Source organism: Channa argus, chromosome 13 (genome assembly GCF_033026475.1).
Source record: "Channa argus isolate prfri chromosome 13, Channa argus male v1.0, whole genome shotgun sequence".
NCBI lineage: Eukaryota > Metazoa > Chordata > Actinopteri > Anabantiformes > Channidae > Channa > Channa argus.
In genome coordinates this window covers 7686113-7712133 of record NC_090209.1, presented here as the reverse complement: position 1 = coordinate 7712133, position 26021 = coordinate 7686113, and the positions used below count along the sequence as shown (strand labels likewise).

Here is a 26021-nt window from a genome sequence, read left to right as displayed (position 1 = left end):
GTTTTAGCATCTTTCAGCTCTATGTTTTGGTTTTGCGGGCATAGTCTTTTGGTCTCACCTATCTTGGCAGGTTTGTTTCACAGCAGTTGGCTGTTTTGAATTTAGCAGCTAGAGAGCAAAATGTTATTTTCAGGCCTTGGTGGAGACCAAAACAGAGGTAGGAGGATGGCACACAGGGAGCAAAGAGTTTGACATTTGGAAAGGAACATCACTCCAAAGTAATGCAGTAATTAAACCTTTTATGGAGGATGTGTAAACAAAGTGTTCTCTGCTGTTCCCATACGGCAAATAAAAACCTTATCGTAGGTTTAAAGTGGTAGTTTGGAAATAAATTCTTGGCTGTTCGGCTGAAAGTTAGGTGAGAAAATCAATACTGCTCTTATGTCTCTATGATAATTACAGAATAAAGCTACAGACAGCACATGGGTAGTTTATCTTTAGCATACAGACTCTGTCCAAAACTTTTTACATTTCTCTCTCTCTTTTTTCTTAACAAAAACTATTTTAAACCAACAAGCTGTGAAACTTTGACAACACTGTTAGTTTTTAACACTACATTTAAATGGAAATCAGTTACATGTGGAAAACGTTATGAATACATTTTTAGAGCCAGCTACGGATACACGATAAAGTTAATAATCTATTACAGCCCGCCCTTTACTGAGACTAGCCTTTTTACCATTTATGATTATTGCTGAACACAAGCTGCAGATGCAACCACAGCTTGTATTTATATTAGACAAAAGAACAGCTGCACTAATTGGAGTTTGAAAACACACAGTAGCCTGTAACAAAAGACACACATAAAACAATCTAACAGCATAAATATCAAAATATAAAGGCATATGGTGAGATGAGGAAGTCTTTTAAAGCAGTTTATTGTCAAGCATTTTTATCCAGAAAATAAACTGTCAGATATATTTAATACATAAACTTTTGCTGCCAGCGAATAAACTACTCAGTAAGTCAAATTTGAAAAGCAATTATTTCATTAACTGGAAGTGGGGTTTGTAATATATACAAATACTAGTTCAAGAAAGTCTGGGACACTTGGTAAAATGTAAATAAAATGTGGTTGTTAAATTTGAAATGAGCACATATCAGATAAGAATGTAATTTTAATTAGTTTCAACATTTGTTGTCTTTGTGCTCATTACAATCCACATAAATTTAAAAAAAATTCTTTTTTCTTTATTTAATTTTTGACAGTGCCCAAAGCTTTTGTGGAAATGGGGTTTTTATTGTTACAGTACAACTTCACTACCTTTACCTGCACAGGACACAGGTCACATTGGAAATGATTGGATGAAACACTATCAGATCGTCAGACAAGATACTTTTATGGCTTTTAGTATACATTACTCATATATTGTTAATTTGAACAATTTTCCAACTTGATGTAGATGTTTAATGCTGCATCTGCCTTAAAATGTATAAGTCATAAGTCATAATAAGTTTAGGGGATACACAGTTAGAGCTCTTGTTACATCCTGTGGGAGATCAGCAGAAGCAAGAATCAGATTTTATTTTTTCTCTTGCTGCTGGCTATTATTAATCAAGATGAATAAATATTTTCATGAGCAAATAAGTTGCATGCTGACCTCTTCCGTCTCAGGCAGTTTACTGTTTTCCATTCCATAAAAGCAGCTATGGCAAGAAGACAAAGTGAGTGATCCTTAACTGTGCAATAATAAATTTGGTTAAGTTTTGATGGATTGTTGAGGAATATCATGAGCAGAAGCAATTAAGATAAGCTGGAATGCTCAATGTACCTTTTATGTGTTCGGACCAAGCCATGACTATTCAAAAATGTTCTTTTTCCAAGAGGGTACATCTTTTCATGATTATGGGTTGCAGCATGCAAATGCTACTACACACGCATTTGCATTTTGACAGTAGCTAAATCTTTGTGTATTTTCTGTATTTTACTAATATAACCTCAAAGGCTTTTTTACTGTCGCTAGCCATTGATAATCCTGTTGAATAAACATCATTTTCCTGTGTAAATATTTTTGTGGGTTCATCTTTGCTCCCACACGACACAGGTTCCTCTGCTATAAAATGCATTGTAGTTGTGTTCTGACTGCAGCTGCTCCTGGGGATTAAAACCAAGCATGACTTATATCCTGCATGCTGTGATTGTAAAGGCGGGTTGGTGGCTTTTCACAGATAGGGTGTCTCAATGTATAACAATGACTCCTGGCTGCGGCCGCAAACATTTCTTTGAATTGGATTACATTCACACAATGTATGGAAGGCAACATTCTCATCCTAGATAAACTGTAGCAATGGATAAAAGAGAGGATGGGGGGAGAAAAGCACATATCTGAGGGCAGAAGTGACAGTTCATTTTAAAATACAGCAAAATGGGAAATTCACAAGCTCAGTGTTTTTCAGAGTGCAGTGTTACTTGAGCTTCATTAAAAGAACAGTTTGGGGAATGTGCTTACTTTTATTTCTGCTGTATATCCACTGTCACATTTATCATATTAAATACTAAGCTACATGCAGCAGTTGGTTAGCTTAGCATGGAGTCTGGAAACACACTGACACACCGAGTTTAGCTTAGCTACGTTTTGGATTTTTTTGTTACCTTGAATTGGTCCTATTTCTAGTCTTTATGCTAACCTAACCAAAGAATAAGCATATTTGACTTCCTACTACAATCTGTTCTTGACAAAAATGGAAGAGAAACCAAAATAATTACTGCTCCTAATTCCCAACAGTCACTGCTCTCCTCTATAAAAAAACCTTGAATAAAAGTTTAAATTTTCTTTCAAGTCGTGCCATTTAATTTAGTTAAGTGCTTGCCAGGCTGCTCATGAATGCTTTACCAGGATACTTGCTAAGTTTTGAATGATGCACACACCAGACCTGAATGTAATTTCAGCCAAGGTTTATCAGTAGTAATTAATTTCTTGAGGCCAAGTAGCTTTATTACTGCATTGAAATGCGTTAAAGCTGTTGGATTCAGCCTCTTTGACTAAATGAAGGAATGGATGTATGAGACATCCTTTTCTCAGTGTGGTCATTGTTGCTTAGATTTCATGCCTCATCACAGGTATAAGTTATGCATTAGTTACTCTGCTTCCAGCGTGCAGTGTGAGTGTGCACTAATAAACAAGTTTCCAAGCAATGTCATCAGTGAATGGCACACAAGAATGGAGTAGATGACTGAGCTCTTATAAGGAGCTGAACACAAAAAGCTGTTTTTGCGACTAAAGTTGCACAAAAATGCAGAAGTAATGAGCGGAAAATGTTCATCATGCCAAAAAGAAAATCTGCCTGTTTGCTCAGAGTGCAGGATTGTTGAATTCTGTGAAGGCTGTGGATGGTTTTTCACACAGGTGTGCAGAGCCTTGTCTGATCAATATTATTGATTAAATCCCGTATTACCTGAGTTTCTCTATTATACAGCACATGGCATATACGCAGTGTCCCGAATGTCTGGTATATTTTGAAAAAAGAACAAGATTTGAATGCATACCAGTAGCCAATAATGTTACAGATACAATAACCAGAATGAGTGTGTCTGCTCTATTCGCTTGTGTAGCAGACAAAAAGCATGAAAATTATTACGTTTCAGATCCGTTTTTTCTACCTGTGAAGATAACTTAGTTTTGTTGTACAGTTTGTATACAAATAAATAACCTCCTTGTAATTAATACTTTTCCAACAATCAATTTTTGACAAAAAAGACAGCTCTCTACAATGTAGAGTAGCTGCTATCTCAACATCTTTTACTGCAAGCTGAGTGACTTAAGTAAACTATATTATATTAAATTGACTGATAAATAAACCATATATAGAGCTGCTTGAATCTCAAGCACTAGAGCCCAATGTTTTTATGAAAACATTCCCATTACTGATGCAAAAGGTCATAGCTACGTTACATCAAATAAACTTGCCAGCTCACATAAAGTGCATCCTGAAAGTATCCACAGCACTAGACTTTACCACATTTGGTGTTACAGCATTATTCTAAATGGGTCAAATTCATTAATTTCCTCAAAATTCTACAAACCATACCCCATAATGAGAACACGAAAGACGTTTGTTTGAAATCTTTGGAATTTTATTAAAAATAAAAAACAAACAAATCACATGTCCATAAGTATTAATGACCTTTGCCACGACACTCGAAATTGAGCTTTGGCGCATCCTGTTTCCGCTGATCATCCTTGAGATGTTTCTACAACTTGAAGCCCAACTGTAGGACATTCAGTTGATTGGACATGATTTGGAAAAGCATGCACCTGTCTATATAAGGTCCCACAGTTAACAGTGCATGTCGGGGCACAAACCAAGCCAGGAAGATCAAGCAATTTTCTGTAGACCTCTGAGACAGGACTGTATCGAGGCACAGATCTGTAGAAGGCTACAGAAAACTGTCTGCAGCATTGAAGGTCCCAATGAGCACAGTGGGCTCCATCACAAACATTGAGCTCACACATCAGTGTCCCGTTTTCTATCCACCCTGACAAACTATGAATGAACTTATGGATTATAATATGATGTGTGCATAGACAACTTAAACCTTTGTTTGTTTGTTTTTTGTTTTGTTTTTTTTTAGGTGGAGGAAGAAAGGGGTCATCTCTAAAATCCACAGTCTTCATTCTGTGTACAGTACTTTCACAGGTTGACCTCAGGTTTATATGCAGCTTCAAATGTTACACAAATCAAGTCGATAACTCAAATCCCTGTATCATTGGCCTTCCAGTAGAGCTCAGCATGGAAACACTGAGCCCTCTTTGGGAAATACAAAGAGGGAATTACTCTGACGTGATTTGTCTAACTCCGACTCTTGAAGTCTTTCTTTAGTTTCACCTAATCTTTGGAAAACATTTTTGACTGTGGATTTAATCAATTGAACTGAAATTAGCAATTGGATCTTTATCTGGTCAGTATCAGCCAAACTCCTTTGAACAACTGATTGCTGTTTAAGACAGACTTGGAACTATAAGCATTACTTGCTGCCAGGTCCAATAGTTGGAATATCATGTTAATATAACAGTGGTTATTGTGAGGCTGTGCATTATTTACATTTGGGGGTTTACTCTGCTGGATTTGGTCAATAGGTATGCACAAAAAGGGAATAATAACACAAAATGTCAATGCTGAAATAATAAACATTAAAAAGAAGCAAAATAAAGTTACACACACACACCAGCACAAATAAAAGTTTACATCTATGAGACCTGAGAGGTTACTGTGCTGTTAAGCAATGCTTAATGCTGTGAAGGCCACCTGAGGTTATATTTACATCTGCGGTGAGCTACGGAGTTGCCAGGCCGGACAGTGGGCCAGACACATCCATGGCCCAATGCCCAGACCTGTGCTACACGGTCCCGGGGCTCATACTGCCTGTCCCAACCTGCTGCTAATGTACCCTCTACCACCAATTCGATAAAAGCAACGAAGACTGTGTGTGTGATAGACAAGTAACACACACACACATACTGTGTACACATTCGTTCGTGACATGCATTTCTTGTTGATGTTTGGATTATGTAACATGTAGCACTGTTTCTGATCCATCTGTGATTACAGTAAGGTGCATTCACAGATGGATACTTTCATCTGTTGTTTGCACAGTGTTGCCCAACCACCAGCTATGTTTACAAAGTGATTAATTAGATTTAGTTTAGATTTAGTGTTTTTTCAGTCACTTTCTCTCTTTCTCGAAAGGACAGAACAGTATGTGTGAACGCACTCCTAAAGATAGTATGGAGAGGAGACATGTACATCTGTACATCCATGTAGGAAGTGTTAATGAAACATGCTAACAGTTAAACCATGGGAAACCTGTACTGAAAATGTTGATGATCATACAATCTGCTCATTTTTTATTCCAACAGTATATGCTTCCATTTAGGACCACTGGTCCATGGTTCAACAGTTTGCAATGGTGTGATTTGACCCCCAGTAGCATTTACTGTATAATAAAAGCCAAATTCATAATAAAACATTATAATGATTTAAAAAAACCTAAAGAACATGTGGTAAGACATGTTCCTCTTCTGTGCTTTGCTTCGATGATGTATTGAGCAAACTGTGCTCTGACAATGCTTATCAGATATGTGGGAAACTCAGAAAATCATCTGGGGAAGACATATTGGTTGTGGTATGCTGACTTGGAGCTCTCTGGAAGCTTTCATTAGAAGCCCTGTTAGTATGAATCCCTCAGCTGGTTCTGCACCACTGGCCTGGCAGAATGGAGCCATAAATATGAGCAGGGATACTGAATCTGTACAAATAAGAGCATCTCATCTGAGCTCTGGAGGAGTTTCTTGCTACTGTGAACAAGTTTACACCCACCCAGTAATTACCAGTTTTATTCCACACACATACCAGAGCACAATTCCTTTTGATTTCTTTGTTATTTGCCTTTTTTGAACAGGGGCGTGACTCTGCATTCACTGATTGAAAGTGAATATCTGGATTCTGCTTCTGTCACTGCAGTACTACAGGAGAGCCAGTCAAATCCTGCTGTCCACCCAATTTGGATAGATCATGGTTAGAGATGAACAGAATAATTTGCAGACGCCCAAGCTCATGTGACTGTCCGAGGTGGGAGCACATAGACTTTTATTACAGTAGAGATTATTTATTTAATATGCTTTAGCCCTTATCACTTCAATAATTAAGACTGTGGAGCATTTAGGCATCGTGGTTAATTAAATTCTGTGTTACATAAAACATTGTTCTAATAAACTCTGGAATTCCTTCCAGTCTGGATTTCGTGTTGTGTTATTTATTCTTGTTCAAAGTGAGAATGCTCGGAGAGAGAAAAATACAACAAGCCAGCAAGTGCTGCAGTCAAAAGGTGAGAAAAATATATAGCTGAAATTCATATATATATATATATATAGCACTGTTATAATTAAAGTAGGGGCTATTTATTCTTTTTGTAATAGAGTCATGGATGGATGATGTGATTTTACCTGTGTAAGTTGAATTCAGTGCCATTTGAGATATGAAAAAGAAATAATTACTTGATAGAATGCATAGTCACAGTGCTACCATGTAAGCAACACAGGAAAAGCTATTTCAGTGATTTAGGGAAATAACTGCTGACACGCTCTTTGTGTTTGACAGTTTCTCATGAATTTTGCACTAACAAGCAGAGAAAAAAAACAAAAAACAAAAAAAACAAGAGGTTATCCAAGCTTGTTTATCACAGTGTTTTTCCACTGTGGCCACAATAATACCCAGTACACACTGTAACTGGATGTTTCCAGGTCATGGGATGTTTGTGCCTTAATGGCTTATGAAGAAAAGCAAACTTTTAGTTTCTACCTAAACACCTTTTTAAAGTTCATTAATTCATTCATTTAACTTATTAACTAATGTTCGGTGAAAGTTATTAGATGAGAATCAAACCTTATTCACCTCATACGTGAATAAGGCACCAATCATCCACAAAGAACTACAGTACGGTAAACATGCAGCACTCCCGACAGAAGAATAAAGCCACCTGTGATAATCTCTCATTTCTGTGGATTGTTATAAGATGAAAAAAAAAAAAAAAAAAAAAACCTGGACCAACAGTTTCAGTGAATTCAAACATTCAGTTAATAAGAGATAATGGCCTTTGTAACTGTCTCATAAAGGACACCATCTGAAAGGTGTATGAGCTGTAATTATGGGTTTATGAGTGGCTAAATAATCATTTACTGATGCTCTAAAGATCAATCGTGTGATTTATTCATTTATTCAACAACTTTTGAGATGTCACATTGTGGAAAACCCTCCACCAGACTTGATTCATTCATTTATTGATAAAAATATTTTGAAAATTACGTTTTTAAATAATGGTTTAGGTGTTAACCTTTCAAACTACGAACTGGATTGTTGTATCATCTCTACTGATGACTAATACATAAGAGTTCAAACTATCGGCTAATGGTCCATTGTTCTGTTGATATCAGAGAAAAACTAACAGTGTTACTTTCATAACTACAATAAACCATTTGAAAGACTGTTTAAAAATCATTGATTTCTAATCAACCAACAAACAATCAATTCCTCAGTAACACATCTTGAAGCAGCAGAGGGGTCTCAAAGGACAGGAAGCCATGCTGGAGGAGGATCTTCCAAAAGCTGGCAACCCAAAAATAAATCTACTTTAAGAATTTTAAGGGCGCGATCAAGCTTTTAAATACTTAAACGTTACTTACTTAAGCATTGGTCACAGTTCATTAGCTCGCTACAAAGAGAAGCTTGTTTGTAAATGGACGCCGCCGTAAGCCCCGTGTCAGCTGCGAACACTCCGCGGTGTTGCAGCGTTGCCCTGAGAGGCGCAACTAACCGAACCCAGATTAAAGTGCATCTCGAGGTGGAAGCAGGTGGATCGGCTCTGCTCATTCATTACCGCAGGAGTGCGGTGCAGCTGATTAGACTGATGAATCAATAACTGCAATCAGCACGGTAATGATAAACACATAAAGAAAAGCATTTCCAATGAACAAGTCGAAATTACCCGCGGGAATATCCGAGGTAATCACTGAAGGGTGAACAGAACATAAACGAGAGGGACACGTGCGTGCCCGTGATAGAGACGCATGCGTGCGGGGTGGTGGCGGTGAGAGGGTGGGCAGCTTTTGGGGGCACTTTTTGCTGCAGAACTTTAAAAGAGTCCTTGTAGCCACACAGGCAAAGAGAGGAGCGGCAGCACTTGACATGAAGATGCGCTAGTCGGCGCCTTGAGAATAAAATTCCTTATTTACGGCGCTGTTCGGTGAGTTCGGAGCACAGTGCTCTCAGTGGAAGTGGCCTGTAACCCTCCTGAACAGTTTGTTTAATTCACACATTGACTAATACATTAAATACACAGCGAGCAGGTTCTGACGCACAGAGCGGACGCGCACAGGTTTTTTTTTAAATTAAGTTTAAAGCGCTCGGTAAGGCGGAGATGCGTCAGTGCGTTAATAACTGTGTCTCTGCATGGATGTACATTATATGATATATTTATAGTATATAATTCGTATGCAGTTATAGGAGGAGCCAGCGGGAAGAAAAGAAAGGCTTTCAGTTTTACGTGTTGACAGCTACAGGCTGTGATCTCTGCAACAAGGAACCAGCTCTTTCAAATCTGTTTTTTCATCTTTGTGTCACCTGAGAAAACTCTGGAAATGACTTAAAATGAAATGACAGACGCTTCAAAGCAGTTTTCACATCAACCCACGTTTAGAAGACAGTCTCTCAAACTGGAAACTGTATTTTCTCTCTTTTCTTTGGTTTTGTTTTATCTTATTCACTCGACTCGAGCCTAACTTATCGATCTGCTTTCAAAATGCAGCTGACTTCGATGTAATTTGACAGGCATCGATTTTACGCAGTCGGTTCCTGTCCGTTTTTGTAGTTGTGGAATGCGTTAGCGGCACTGTCAGTGTCACACAAAACGTGCCTTTGGTGAGCATCTCATTTGTAGGCGCTTAAAAAAAAAGGGAAAAGGACACATAATTTCTAGTCTTGCGCCGGTGGGAGGGAAGATTTGTGCAGTGAGCGCGAAGAAGCAGGAGAGGAAGGAGAAGAAGAGGGAGAAAAGTAGGAAATCGGTGCAGCCCCTGGAGTGTCATTGAGCAGCGGAGTTAATCGAGTAACGGGAAGATTTGTTCAAACATCGAGTCTGGAAGTAAAGCTGCAGCTGCACGGGGCGCTTTATTCCCCCCGCAACTTTAACTAATCCCAGTCCGGCATTTGGACATCCCCACACCTTTCTTGGTCTTCTTCTTAAATTTGATCTGTGTGGCGGGTTTGGAAAGCAGCGTTCCAAACAGCAGGCGAGTCCAGAGCTGAGCGGAGCCGGAGACGGAGCTGCCAAATAAAGACGCAGGAAGAAACAGAAAAAAACTGGACCGCGTCAGAGATAGCAGAAGTTCATTTTTACCACTTAAGGCTCACTAATAGGAAGAGGATTTAAGGGTAAGTGTGCTTCCTTTCTTTTACAGTCACATCAGCATCATCAGGCTTTAGGAGTGGTACAGTCATGCATCACGGAGTTACGCAGCTGCGTTGTGGCACGTCCGTGAGTATACAGCACATATGGATGTGTGTCCATTAACATATTTGAGGAGGCAGGGGGTTGTCTGTGTGTTTTAAAAGCTTGTTATCGTCATATGAAGAAAGTATATGACTAATTAGGGCTGTCCACGTCCTCTCATGCTATTTTTTGGATTGAGCCCAGTGGCACATAGGGACTTCATAAACCAGCTCCTGGTGAATACTGGTGTGAATGCACGTTGTAATGTTCCTCTCAGATTTTGGGGGATGTGGGGCCTCTCCATGTCAGGCTCAACAGATGCATCACCTTTGGTGAAAGGCTTTTGGGAGCCGGAGTGAGGCTGACGTTTCCTATTGGAGCTGATGGAGGGGAGACTATTACAATGAACTCCTTCATCAGCTGCATCTATTGGAGCCCCCCACTGCAAGCCCCCTGTCTCCTTTCCGCTCCACTTGGCTTGCTGTTGGCTCCTCACAGAAGCAAAACCGAGGAGTGCATGCGTCTAATCCGTGCACAGACGAAGACACACGCTCTTTGCAAACTACTCGGTGCAGACAGTGGATGGGGGCTTTGCGGGCGAGATCTGCGCGCTCATAGCAGGTTGTTTGTTAGAAACGCATCTTAGCATTTAATCATTTTCAAGTGAGCCACGACGCCCTGGTGGGTCATATGGTTTGGTGACGCCTACCTTGATTATGCATCACTGTCAGAGGATTGTCAGCCATTAATAGCTTGTTACACTTATTTCTAGGTCTTCTGTATTAGGACAGAAAGAATCTGTCAACACACAATGTTTGTCCTGAAGAATATGAGATGCATCATTTTAAGATGTTTGTGACAGACAGAGGTGCAAAGGATTTGCTCTGTTTACACTTTTCGTTTCGTGGCAGCCTGTGTTTTGCTGGATGTTCGTTAAGTTCTACTTTATAAGCCTTTACATCTCCACTGAGCCCAACATCTACTTCAAACACCTCACTAGATTTGAAACTGATTTTTATCGAAGGTGATGTTCAAATTCAACAACCTTTGATGCGAAAATAAATAAATAAATAGCAACAATTAAGAAGAACCACCACAGAAACACTTTAAACTCGTACATGGTGTCTCTTTAAAGACCAATCAGATTCTCCCTAAACACTTCTTGAAAACAGCTGTAAACACACAGGAATGTTTCACAGAGGCACTAAAAAAATCATTTAAGCCGTTTGATTTTTCAAAACCAGGCAAATGTGTCTTTTGAAGAGATGAAATGAGCACTCTGAAATACCAATCAGAACCCTTCATTCCCATAACACATTTTCTTTTCCGTAGTCATTCATACATTTGTTGTTACAGTAGGAACCACACTCGCTCAATCTTTGCAGCACTAATTCTCCACCCCGTCTGTGCCCTCTGAGCTATATCACACTGGAGAGTAAATCACCACCAATGTGATTACCCAGGAGGGAAACAAACATGTTTCCTCAGCCTTCATGGTACCTTATTATATGTCGCTGTGGAATAATCAGTTCTACAAAGTCGTGTGGATTGTAGATTTCTTGCCATAATAACAGCGGGGATGATTGTTAGGTTATTAGTAAGAGTGTTTTAGGAAACCTCACGTGTTTGTCAAACAGTACTTGAATCTCAAATCAAGTGATACACTCAGATACAGAGATGGTTCCTCGTGGCCTTAAATTATTACAGCATATTTGTACTTTGGGATCCTGCTTTTAGTGGCTTTTACATCTTTATCTTTAGCTGCTCCGTATGTGCTGCTTTAAACCGCACACAGGAGTTTTGCATGTTCTTGTTCATGTAACCAAGGTCCATTCATTGACTGACTGCGTTTTGGTACCGGAGGTTAGGCTTCGGGCCATAGATCAGAGGTGGGATTTGTGTGCTGCTCTATTAGGAAATAAACTGCTAAATTTGTTGTTGATGCCTGCAAAAAATGTAACATGCATCATGCCGAAGCCTGAAAATGTCCACTGCGTGAAGGGTTTACCTGAACAGCTAAGAGAGTACCTGCAGCATTCTGCAGGTGGCACAAGTTAGTGTTTTCCTCATTAACAACCTTCTCCCAGAAACAAAAGTGTCATCATGATGCAAAGCTTGGGGAAGAGGCTGACTGTCAGCACAAAGTCTGTTATGTTTAACCTTTACATCCAAATGAATTTCCTTGTGCTGTGATCTGTTCCAGACTTGATAATCTTACCCTTAAACCCAGAAAATCATCCAGAACGTGTTTACAGTCATTTCCTCCATCTCATGTAGTTCATTTTCCATGCTGCTGTGAGTTAGTGTGACATTATAGGGAACAGGGTGAGATAAATTATTCTCTCGGTCGGCTTCCCTTCCTTTTCCTTTCACGCCGAGCTGAAAGCGAGAGAATACGTCAGCGTTGAAATTCACAGGCATCCAGCAGTGGAGACAGACGGACAGGCAGACAGACAGAGTTGTTTTCCCGGTATGTTGGACGGGTTTTAGAAATCTATTCCTCTGTTGTTCCTTATCACTGATTCATGATCACGGAGAGTCCACATTCTGGATCACCTCCTCTGCTTTTCCTCCTGGCCGTCCATCTGTTCACCGGGGGTCCGTCTGTGTGGCCTCGCTGCACCGACCACACTCTGATGATCTCCACAACAACAGCAGATCCATTCCTCACACCCTCAACACAGTCCTGTTTTCAAAACTGCTGATTCTTCTGCTCTGTGATCCTTTAAGAAGCTTTCCATTCTTTTAAGGCTTTTTCTGCCATATGTGTGTCTTTCAGGAAAAGTTTTTTTTTTTTTTTTGCAGGCTTTCGAGTTTGAAGGTTTGTTAGTCTCAAGTTTTTGTTTGTCCAGATGCTTCTGTGGTAATCCACCATGTTGCGAGAAAACTCACTCAGTGCACAAGAGCTGTAACACGCCCACAGGTTGAACATCTTCATTAGGGGCTTGTTGACACTAATCAGAGATGACATTGCACTGGCACTCTGGTTAATTTACAAGATTTACAGCACAAACAATGAAGCAAATAATCTTTCCATCTAAGCAAGTGAGTTTCTCCTGAAGGAGACACATTTGACAAGGTGTCAAATTAATCTTTGTTCCTACAAAGGTTAGAATACCACATGCTGTCCTCAGCAAAACTGGCTTCAGCTGACATTTGAAATAATTTGTCCTTCTTGACAGACAGAATTGATTTAAATGACTCGAGAGCATAATGGATCCATATCACTCATACATCTGTTAGAACTCAGAAGGTGTTTTGGCTCGGTAACAGAGTTGTGTAGTGAGATGAATAGAATAGATACAGATCTTCTGCTCATTTCAATTATTACATTATTTCTTTATCAATTATGAGGACCATAATCACCAGACATGTTTTGATCATTTAGTTATTAAAAAGCTCCCAGAAATTCTCAATTCATTCGAAATTGTCATCAACAACTCTTCCTTACATCAATTCTGTCACTTTCATTTCCTGGTTTAGTGGCTCAGTTCTCAACAGTTGTGAATGATTTAGTCACAGACATGGAAAGTTTCCAACATATGGCATCTTGCTCTTCCTTGGGCACTGGATTTGCTGTGTAATTGACAGATTTGCCAATTAGTGTTGGATTGGAGCGTAATTTCACAGGGGAAGGTTGAGATTTAGCTGTCTTTTACACCACAAAAAAATCTAAACAACAACGTTAAAGGATATTTTGTATTTCTGTTCAGCCAATACAAAACAAACTGGGTCTAGTTAACAGGATTTATTATAGGATATGGTAATCGCTCTGTTTACATATGTTAATGTTAAATCCATTAAGCAACTAGAACATGACTGTTATGGTTACAGGTTTTTGGCACTACATAATGTATGTGCCAATTTCATTGCCTTCAGGCCTAAATACACACTCTCATAGAAAACACTGTTCACTAATTATACTATGTCATCCTACGTTTTACTACTTTGCTAAGCCTTCATTCAGATGCTGAATTTTTTTTAACGTGCCAGCGAGACAAATTAATACATTGTCAGTCAACCCAGTCTTTGTGATGTGTCCTGCACTGTTGGATCTGTCTGTCAATGCTGGTTCTTTGACATCAGCTTGGTACTTTACGGCCTTAAGGCTTCATTGTCATGGTACAATCATACCCACTTTGTTAATGTTAGTAATGTTAAAAAAAAATCCTCCCCCCCCAAAAAAACCTCATGTTGATCTAAAGCAATAAAAACTTAATTGTCATTTGACCTTCAGTCAGGTTCAACGGTCACAAAAATAGAAGAAGTCCAAATAACATATAAAAATAAGTCAATAATAATACTATATGATGCACATTATTGCACCCAAGCTCGCAAAAAGCTTCAATCCAGTTATGGAGTGTCAACTCCATATGGGACTATCCAGACATAATACTATAACATAAAAAACAACAACAGAAGAAAACAGCAGCCAACATTAAGTAACTAAGCAGAGGCTGTAAAGCAGTATAAAATATTTTTATAGTGAACATTACTACGCAAGGGTGAATTATTGCCCATCATTGTACATTGTAAAAAGCAGCAGTCCAGGTATGGACTGTGTGTGTTAGACATCTGTCTCTGTGACAAAGAGAGGATGGAGGAATTATTTCACACCAGCCTTTATGTCCTCTGCAACAAGCAGGTAGAAGCTATTTGTGTATCTCGCCTGGTTTGTGTTCAAAGTCCCTGGTCTGTGGAGTCTCGGGTTGTGTTCTGCATTACGCCACCTGAACGGAGGGTGTCCTGGCTGATGAGCTTTGGTTCGACAGAATCAGAATACAAAGTCTCAGTGGAGGAAAGAGAGAAGCTGATGATCCTCTTAACAATCTGTACCACTCACTGGAATGATTTTCTTTCCCGTTGAGTGATGTTGCCAAACCCCACACTGACCCCGATGGTCAGGAGGCTTTCGACGACTCCTCTGTAGCCCTGTGTGAGCGGTCGACGGCTCGGCCGTGCTCTTTTGAGCCTCCTAATGAAATAGACACTGCCACATTTTCACTGTGGCTGTGGTGTGGACCATGTCAGTTTTCTGCAGATGTATAAGCCCAGAAACTTGAAGCTATCAACCTATTCTACACCGGTTCCATTTATCGTCAGGGGCTGCAGAGAGGGAGCCGTTTCCTAAGGTCAAGATCAAGTCATTGTCTTCTGTATACGACATTTTTCATCCAGGAAATTAAATTGTAATCTCCTGTGTTCAACTCCAGCATTTGTTTTCCCATCTGTACACCCCAACCTCCCTTTAAAATTCTGGACTTTATAATAATGTCATACTGTGCTACATAATACTATCATGCTCAAATGGCCAGTGCTGTTTTCATGTTTGACACGTGATACACAAGTTGAGGCATTTGCAAACTGTCTTTGTCAGAGTAAAGACCTGCCCACTACTCACGAATATGTATGAGCTCATCCGGAGTCTAAAGAGCTCAAACTCCCCAGCAGTGCCTTAAAAACAGAATCTTTGTGCAAATCAAAGTTTAAGCTCTAAACCCCGAGTGAACAATAAGGCTTCACCATAACTGTAATATAAAGCAATCAATGCCTTTGTAATAATGCAAATATTAACAGATGGGATTCAGTGAGAATTGGATCTGTCAAGCACTGATAGGTTTTGAGGACACAACTTTTATTAAAAGTCCTATATTCACTATAATTGCTCTGCATAGGTCTACAGCAGAAAATAGAAGAAATGAGTGGAGAAATGATCCCCACTTTTCCCATAATGCATGGCTTCAGGGCCAGTTCCTTTTAGCTGCAACAGACCACTCCAGATTAGTTCTTGTTCTGCACACCAGCGCCTGGCAGAAATCTCTTGCCAGCAGCAGTGGGAAGGCACAGCCGAGTTCCTAAATCCTGCAGTCAACAGCCACCCAGCTCTCTGAGCACTATTCCTGGCCTTGATTGCAATTTGTGTGCCACAGTGGCTGGCTCCAAAGAAAGGGCCACATGGAAATATTCAATTATATGTGCAGTCGGAGGGGTTGTGGAGCTTTTTGCAGTGCAGTGATTTGGAAAATTATAATTTAGTATTAAATCATACAGAGTTTTTAAAGAATATTTTAAATTGGCCATTGTTATGACGTGTCGAGTTTTAATAAGATACACCGTACAAACATTGTGAAGAAGGCAGTAATCTGATTTTGCTCCTGTTCCGCTCTGCAGCGAATGCTTATGAATCCACCATTCAGATCAGATTTTCTCATTGACCTGCTAATGCCTTGAAGGAACACAGATGCAAAAAAATAGTCCTACTATAACCCACAGTGATTCAAAGAACATTATAGAGTAGGTACATCTGTTGGCAGACACTGGACATGACTAATTACAACCCCATGCTCTCGGTGGTTATCCTGGGTTCACAGTCTCCACAATCAAATACGGAACAAAGCAAAAGAGGAAGCTTAGGACAAATATGAGAAAGCACAATGCCATTGTTTCTGAGCAAAATGCATTAACATATTGACTCTTCAGGAGTGCATGCAAGATGCCTTGGGTCACTGTTGAGTGGTTGACACAAATTAGCACAAGTACACATGCAATGAATTACAATATACAAACAAATCCTGCAGGATAATGTTTAATTCAGCATCTCTTGCACTCTAGCAATACTATTGCACTCCTCAATAGGATCCACAGAGTTGTGTTTAACAACATTAAATTGTAAAGGGAGACTGCCATTAGAGGCTGTAGTTGTCTCACTTGGTTGTGTTTTGCTTTGTAATGGGCCTGTAGGGCTACTAGGTGCACCGCAGGTCCACTTAATGGTGTGCCGATCTGTTAGAGCCCATTACTCAGTGAATCCTTGTTGTTGCCCTTGCCCTTGCTCAGTACCACACTTCAGCTCACTGGTAATGAGATGTCTGTATTTACACCAAGTCTTGATTACTCATTCAGAGGCAGCGATATGGGATACCATGTCTACCACTCCCAGCTTTCATGTCTGACACCTGTACGTGGGGATTTAAAATGGTTACTCACGCGGAGACACGCAGAGCTGGATGTGGTGCGACGCCCCAACTACAAGCGCTTACTCAACAATAGAAAAACAAAAAACAAAGCATACATAACAATACAATATAGTGTAATTATATGTGAAAAAGTGTCATTTCACTCCTCTCTGCTAATAAATAGTGTTGTTGAATAAAAGAAATATACTTGCCTTGTGAAATTGGTGCTCTGGCAATATGTTTTTTCATGTACCCTTTTCTTGAAACAAACAAAAGTTCTACTGAGGTGGTTGTCATTGATGATGGGCAGGTGCTGGAAACTGTAGGTCCTCCGTCTTACATGTGATTGGGGTTGGTTAAAGTGGCTTTAATACATATTTCTATAATAACCATGTGTCTTATAACAACATGAAAATGTCAAATATGTCTCTGGTAGTGATGGAACTATTTATCATAATAATAATCTGCAGTTTTGCAGTGAACTGTGGCTCATGGGGTCAATGTTCAATCTGCAGATGTTCAAAAAGCTCTAAAAACCTACTTTGCACTCAACACTGAACATCGGATGGACACGGTCAGCAGTTAGCTCTGTAAACAGCTAGCCTGGCTCTGACCAAAAAGTAACACATTCCACCTATCAACATCACTCACGTTAGCAAAATCCAAGTGTAAAAATCCCAATCTTCTCTTTTACGAGGGGTTATGTACCAGAGAATTTCTTGGTCATAACCTTTTAAATTGTCTGCTGGTTGCCTGGCAACTACTCCTGGTTATAGTTATAGGGCGTAATTGGCAGTTGCCTGACACATAACCCCTTTTAGACTCCTTCCTTTTTGTGTAGTTTAACAAACAGAATATAATGTGTAAGTATTAAACAATACAGGTGCCTTCAGGTGGATTTCGTCACGAGGTCAAGAGGTCCACATTCTTTGAAGGACTGGAAGGACTTAGAAGGACTTGAAGGACTTTGTGCTACACTAGGTTAGGCTGCTGGCTGTAGCTTCATATTTACCATGCAGTCATAAGAACAGCACTATGATAAGTAAGAGACTGATTATTATGTGTACATTTAACATGAACATACATCTTGAATACACTGAAATCCATGTTTTTAAAAAGTGGCAAATCATGGAAATTCTTTTATGAGTGGTACTTGAACTAAAGTAATTTGTTTTAATTGTGTTGATGTACAGAAAAAATATAAAAAAATATAAATAATTATAAAGTAATGCCAATTATTATGGTAATTTCAAAACATCATAGTATTTCCTACAGATTTGCTGTGTGGACAGAGACAGGTGTGGACACTATGTTCTGTGAGAAAAATTTAATTCATGATTCAAGATACATCGAACTCCCTATCTTACTTACACACTCTGTCCTGTCTTTGTTTACAGCGTGTTTGTAATGAGGGCTCTGTAGACTTTCCTTACTCAATACAAACACTATTCTAGACCCTGGCTGCTTTATAACTTGGCAGTGTGAGGCACACACACACACACATACACACACACACACACACAGCAGCGCTGTTACATTGCCCTAGGCTGTTCTTCTCTGGATGTCTTATCCATGTAGAGAAATATTAGCGCATGGCGTTGAGCGCATTTGATATATTGGGATGTTAAATTGAATTTAGTTCTATTTCTACCACCACCATACTGGCCGTAGGGATAATGTATGGGTTTGTGATTAGAAATAGTATGAAAGGCAAATATTTATGTCACTCAGCAGCATTGTTTTCGAGGACATCCACATTAGAGCTGGTCAAGTATGGCGAAAATCATAATCACCATTATTTTTGCCAATATTGTGATCGTGAGTATTTGACTCGATTACTTCGGAAACAACATACATTTTTTAAAAGTATTCTTACCGATGGATCTTCTCGAGCTTAAAATCAATATAAATTAACTAAAAACATAAACGTTGTAAATGAATACATAAATACTACAGCATTAGGGAGACTGGAGGGAATGTTTTATGTTTTTGTTGGTTTTTATGCCGCACTTTCACTTTCATGGACATACACTATATGGCCAAAAGTATTCGCTCACCCATCCAAATAAATGAATTCAGGTGCACAAAGCAAGGTCCATCAAAACATGGATGAGTGAGTTTGGTGTGGAAGAACTTGACTGGCCTTCACAGAGTCCTGACCTCAACCCGATAGAAAACCTTTGGGATGAATTAGAGCGAAGACTGTGAGCACTGTGTATGATGTATTTCATAAACACACTCCTAAACCTCGTGGAAAGCCTTCCCAGAAGAGTTGAAGCTGTTATAGCTGCAAAGGTCAGGCCGACGTCATATCAAACCCTATGGATTAAGAATAGCATGTCACTAAAGTTCATATGGGTCTAAAGGTAGGTGAGCGAATACTTTTGACAATTTAGTGTATTTACTACATAATCGGAATTACCTTTAAGATAACAAGCTACCTCTGACAACTCCAGAGCCTCTAATCTCTGGATTTAATGTTTACTGTAACCTGTGTCTGATACTCTGCAGCCAGAGATGCACTCACACATTTCTGCCACGAAGGCAACACTGTACCTCTTAAATAATCTCGTTGAAACTGGACTTAACGTGATACACTTAATGCGATCTGGATACAAGCGTCCTGGCCGACCAGAGTCCATCACTGACCACTGACCTATAGAATGCTCTTCATCTGTCGTGAAGAAAAATGGCCTGACTGAGTGACTGCATGCTAACAAGCGTAGCTAGTAGGAGAACCATTTTGTCTTTGCCATTGAGTCTTTTGCTGAACTAAAAACTATGAATACACTCATTCACTGGATATACACAGACTGAGTTTCTTAACTCATCTTAAAAAATAATCAAGCTCATTTTTTTCTGCTTAGTGCAAACACGAACAAGCCAAAAAAGAATGAATTATAAATTTCATTATGAATAATTGCCAAACCTAACAAAAACAAAAATTCCAATGTGGGTCCTGCCACCCCAGGTGTGTTAAAGTAAAAACATTCAAACCGTCCTTTAGTACATAAGACTTAATAATTCCTGTAAATGTTATCAGTCAACACAGAGGCTCATACAAATACATCTGATGTAGAATCAGCCAATTTATTGGCTGTGCTCCACACGAGATACTGCTCCTCCCCATTCCCCCTAATTTATCCCTGGTGTATAAATACTAACCACTTTCCGGTTCACACTGCTTACTCACCATAGCAGCACATCCATTTCTCAATGTTCCTGTTCTCATCGCCTCATTGTTCTGCTGTCCATGTTTTAGACCTGTTGCCAGACTGTGAGCTGGATTTACTTCTGTCTGATTCTTGCCAAATATAAACCCTTGCTTTTCAACAATCGACTGGAGTGAAGTGCCTTTAATTCCTTATTGCCTGCGTTTGGATCCTATCACAGTTGCCCTGCAGCTAACCTGTGACAATTAGCTATTTGGATGAAAGACTGCTTTAGTGATTTTTAATTTCAGCACTGTCTACTAATAAACTACAAGAGGAAAGGAGATTCCATTCAAGTCAAGGTATTTTTTCAACCTAACTGGATTCAAAATAGCTGTTTCAGCTACAACGTTCAGAGCCTCTAATGAACAGAACGGTGTGAACATGAGACTATCCTTCCAGGTGTACTGTGTGGGCAGCCAGTCTTTCATCACAGTGTATTAGACCACAACATTAACCACCCGCACAGACTTGATTCAGGTTTTCTAATGAAATGTTCTATCTCTGTCATCAGACTGCCATTTTCACGATCTATTAAACCTCATACATTCATTACACCTTTATGCAATATGTGCAAATGCCTCCTGCTATCCTGCAGCATTGTTTCCATTATAAGGAGGAAGGAACCAATTCTAAAGCTTCATCATTAAGTCATATCACAATATTCCAATTTATGGATTTTTTTCCCCCCAAGGAGTTCAAGATTACTTCCTGTGTAATTTTCCACCTTGTGTGGTGGCATTCCCTCTGCCCAGATAGAGGCTGCTGCAGTGATGAATTGAATTAACTGGAGATCAGTGGGTGACCTTAATGTATGCATATTTCTTAGTTTTCTTTGATGTTAATGTGTTTGCCGGGCTTAACATCCACCACGCCAACACACAACACACTCTTGCTAAAGTTGCACTCCATACAAATGACCTGAGGGTTGAATTTTGGAATAATCTCCACTAAAAGATTTGTTGGGCTGCGCGTAAATGCATAGCTTGGATTTTTATTGGAATTTGGACCACTCTATCTGCCCTGAGGTTCAAAATAAATGACAACTTTCTGGCTACTTGGATCATCCAATGTGACAACTTGGAAAAACCAAAAATAAGAGTTTGTGAGCCCCAGCATAGGACTGAATAAATATAACAATAAGTTGTTTTAATGATGGTCAGTCAAAACCTTAACCTAAGGTGTGAAGAAAAGAAACATTTGCCTCACACAAGTATAATTCTCAGGTACTAAGGTATTTTGAGTTCATACTATACTAACTTTTTTATTACACTACGTTATTTAACAGCTTTTTTGGTTACTGGTAGCATGACAGTACATGGAAAAACATTTTATCAGGTTATAAAATATATTACATTGCTAGAATAAAACACAATATTTTAACATATTTGATCAGTTACAAAAGCACCATCTGGTTGTCGTGTTTCAGAGGTGCATGAGTTGCTGATATTTCACTTTCGGATGCTAAAGGTAAATTATCCTTAACTTAAGCAGAAACCACAGCAAAATATAGCTGCAAAATGATGCATCAGTAAAAATATTCCCCTATTTACATTGCATATTTTAAAGCTACAGTATTCAAAGTTCTATTAGAAATATGCTGCAAAACTTATTGTGGCACATGGGGGTCTCATTTGTTCTGGTGATTGTAGCTGTGAGACAAGACCAAGTTTTAGAATATTGTTTTACATCACAATTTTCCAGTTTTCAAAAGTAAGGCCACATATGCCCGTTTAAACAAACTGATGTGTCTTCACAAATATCTAAATGAAGTCAAATACGTTTACTATCCTTTCCAATCATAGATTGTGGAATATTTATGAAATAGACCTGGAGGATCTTTTTAAGAATATTCATTATTCCACTGCACACAGTTATGCCTTATTTGACAATGGTCCAGGGATTATTAAAGCATAGCTGAGATCATGTAATAGCTTTATATTGTATCAAGTATTTTATATTCATACAGATATGACTATGTTGCCCTCAACAGTTTTTAATGAAATTGCAAGTTGAAAGATGTTTCTAAAAAGGTGAAATTGATAATCGAAACTGACAAAGCTGCAATTTGATCAACAGAAAGTCAATATGAATTCTTTCCAATAATAATTTTTTGGGTCATAATTAATTGACAAAATTGTGTTTATTTCTTGATTAATACATAAAAACAAATCCTGTAGCCTCATCAGAACAGTAAAGAATTTTAAATAGTTTCCTCTCTAGTACAATATTAATAAAACCTATAATCTTGGCTAAACTAAGGAGTGAGGCATTATCCTCAAGCTCTGATTGCTCCAATCTTAAGGAAACACTGTAGGTCTACAGGAGACACGCCAGGACAACCCTGTCTCTTAAAAACAACTAAATAGCTTGTTGAGTTTAGCTTCTGTAGAAATGAAAACACACCAACTTAAAGAACAACCTGCCAAGCTCAGAGGTAACTGGTGTGGGCTTTATCTTTACGTTTGTCACATATATTATTACATCAACCGCCTACACCGTGTAGTCCCTGTGAACTCCCATTAGATGTGTAATTTCAGCAGTTTCTCTCCCTGCTTCATGCTGTCAGCCTACAGAGAAGCAAAAACAAACACCAAGTTTCACAACAGTCAAGAGAAGCTGTTTTACATTTGGCTCCAAATTGCAGTTACTTTCACACGAAGTTCACACGCATCGACGAGAGCTTAAATTTGTTGCACCTGTTTTGATAATTAATTTTTTGGCTCACCATTTTCTTTTAAAATAATTATGATTTGATTTCAGACAACTAGGGCAATACAGTACATTTCTATAGGAATATGACTTTTATATAAAAACTAAAACAAGAGGGGGGGGCCTGGTAGCTCAGTGGTTGAGCTACCACACCACCAGATGTGGCCCCGCCCAGCCCCAAAGGGCCACCTTGGTGCCGGACCTGAGCCCAGATTAAAAAAGGAAGGGTTGCGGCAGGAAGGGCATCCGTTGTAAAAACTCATGCCAAGTCAACATGCGGAACACATTCCGCTGTGGGGACCCCTGAAGGGACAAGCTGAAAGCTGTTGATCTTTTAAAAAGCTAAAAAGAGAACGTTGATTAATCAATAACAAAAACATCTTTTAGTTGCAGCCTTACCATTCATTAACCCATGCAGCCTCCCTGAACCCATCCCTCTGTACTCAGTGAATATCTACAACAATCTGCTATCATTTTCAGTCTCTGCTGACAGTCCTCTCATCTCCTCATTATGTTCAGCTCAAGCAAACTTTCAGTGGCTCCATGATATGGCTTAAATGAAAATAACACTCCATAAAATCCTTTTGTAAATTATTTTTCTACTCGTGCATTTCCCACCCTTTGCTTGTCGGAGGGAACATGCCTAATCCACTTTAAACAAGTTGATAGACTGGTAATATAAATGAGACTGCTTGGCCATCTGAGGATCTGTCTTCATTAGAAGCGGATCTGCAGAGACTTTCTATTAGCTCACTATCAAGATGGGGAGACTGTGAGGAGGAAATTACGCATGTCACAAGACAAAGTGCGGGCGGCCCAGAGCTAAGCCCAATGGAGGATGAGAAGCCTTAATCAACGACAAGGACTACCGATGACAGGGCCCCATGATCACCCAATGCGTCACAATGTAGAAGATTATATCCAGCGTCTGACAGATTGACACCTACTCTGTGAGTTTCTGGCTGAAGAGAGGAGAGGGTGATAGTGTGCATCTGCTCTTCTCTCCTCTCCTTGCTTTGTTCTTTACTGTCAAATGTCTTTCCCATATTCAGGTTATTATTATTATTCTTATTATTTTTTGTCTCATCTGCAGGGATAATAACACCTACTGTTCTTTAAAAGATAACAGCAGTGGACTGAGCCCCAGGAGGACCATATGCATAACTAGGCAATGCGGTTAGACAATAAATTGCAGTTATAATGGAACAGGAGAGTTCAAAGTATCTGAGGATGTTTTCATGTCAAATACTTAAACTCAATTTAAAGGTCATGATCCACCTAAATGAAAATTCTGTTTCCCGTGTTGCTCGCCTATGCTTGTCACATTTCTCTCATGAATACGCCAGTTAAAGGTGCTGGTGAAAACAATTCATTCTGGTTCTTTTTCCAGACAGTGCTATACACTATTTGACTTAGTCAAATGCAATTATGTCAGCGTTTACTGTGAACACTGCGTTTCTTAAAAGCTTCACAATAGAAATGAATTGTTGAAATACTCAGGATGAATGTATGCGCTACTATTGTGGTTTTATTGTGCAGACACGACAAAGACTTTGAGGCAATCTTACATGTATGACAATGAAGAGAAACCAATTCATGGTCTTGTGGTTTTTCCAAAACACACGAGCCACTTTTGATCCACACTTGGATGTAGCACCTTCTTACTGTCGAGGTTCCACACTTCCTGGTTATTTTGTCATGAGGCACTGACTGATAATTAACTTGATTTAACAGCCCTCATCCTCTGAGGCCACTTTGCTAATTAACAAACAAGGATCTGATATTTTCATCTTGATCTCAGATGAAAAGGGCCCCAGTTGTTCAAATCATAGCCTTAAGCTCAGAATGTTGTGTATCTGCCCTAATGATTCAACCTCCTCTTTGTATGTCATTGATCTTGCATAACTAAACACCCGATACTCAATGTTGGTTAGAAGAGTATTCCCCAGGCTTACTGTTGCACCCTTGCACCACTTTTAAACCCAGAAATATTGTACTTTTACAAATACTGACTTCTTTGTCAAACCTGATGCCTACATTACTCACAATGTGTTAAAGCTTTTTCATCCTTTTGTGGTTTTCCTTGAGGCAGAATTAGTGGACAGTACCTGGTACATGGTACTTTTTTGGTATCATAGTTTTTGAGGTTCCAAACAAGCCTCAGAAAAGAGATTTAGAAAAGGTACACGAATACACTGCAGACCACTGATCGGTCAGAGATAAGTGTCACTACCACTGCACCATCACCTTTGACCAACCACAGTTGTCTAGCTGAGTTGTCTAACTTAACTCTGAAAAAGTATTTCCTAAACTCTGCAGTCTTTTTTTTTCTTTCCTGTTCTCGACCAAATTTTATACCTTGGCGTTGTTTCTATGTGTGTCATGTTGAAGCTGAGACCATGGCAATAACCTGCAGCCTCACTACGATGACCAGCTAAATTGAGAGGGCACTCTTCCTGAGGTGAAAAAACTAAGTACCTGGTACCAAAGGGTAGCAAAGTTGAAAAAGGACTGTCAGAGCTTCAGATGTTAGTGGCTAATAGCCTCAAGCACAGATGAGGAGCAGGCTACAGAGGTATGGAAACCTCACTTATTTCTAACTTCTCAACCCCAGGATTATATTAAAGCTATTAAGTGACATAATTTCATGTCAAGTGAGTCGCTTGGGGCTAAAATTCTCTGCAGCCATGAAGACTTTATACAACTTTTTTCTATATACAGTAGCACTCCTCAAAAACCTGGACTTAGACTTTTAATTAGCTAAAGTCAGACAGAGTAGAGAAAGAGTTTTATTCAAATTTTGAAATTTTGAAATTGAAGAAGTTAAATTGTGTTTCATATCATTATAAACAGAGCAGATTTACAATTGGACACAATTGAAAATTTTGCCACATTTGTCACATGACTATATTTATTTTCACATTGTATTATCTAGTAAAATACAGACCAAACTAATTAAGAATAAAAATAATTCTTAGTTGCAAAGTTGAATCTTCTTAAATATTATAAGAAGAAACTTTGCATTATCAGTGTCTAAATCCCTTCAGGGATTTTTTGTCAGTGTTGTAAAATACCTGATTATTGAGGGAAAGAGAGGAACCGGTAGTAGCTTTGCCTCTCAGTGGCTCATCAGATTTGAAGGAAGGATCCAAAGAG

General features: G+C 39.2%; 1 protein-coding gene across 3 annotated transcripts in view; it reads left to right on the top strand.

Annotated features, from left to right (window-relative positions):
* Window positions 1-8690: 8690 nt before the first annotated feature.
* Window positions 8691-26021, top strand: part of grm4 (glutamate receptor, metabotropic 4) — a 169052-nt gene continuing 151721 nt past the window's right edge. For 2 of the 3 annotated variants that reach the window (XM_067528207.1, XM_067528208.1), the window contains exon 1: window positions 8691-9927. The gene's annotated coding sequence lies outside the window, so the exon portion shown is untranslated. The remainder of the gene's footprint in view (window positions 9928-26021) is intronic. The other variant, XM_067528210.1, reaches the window with a different exon arrangement.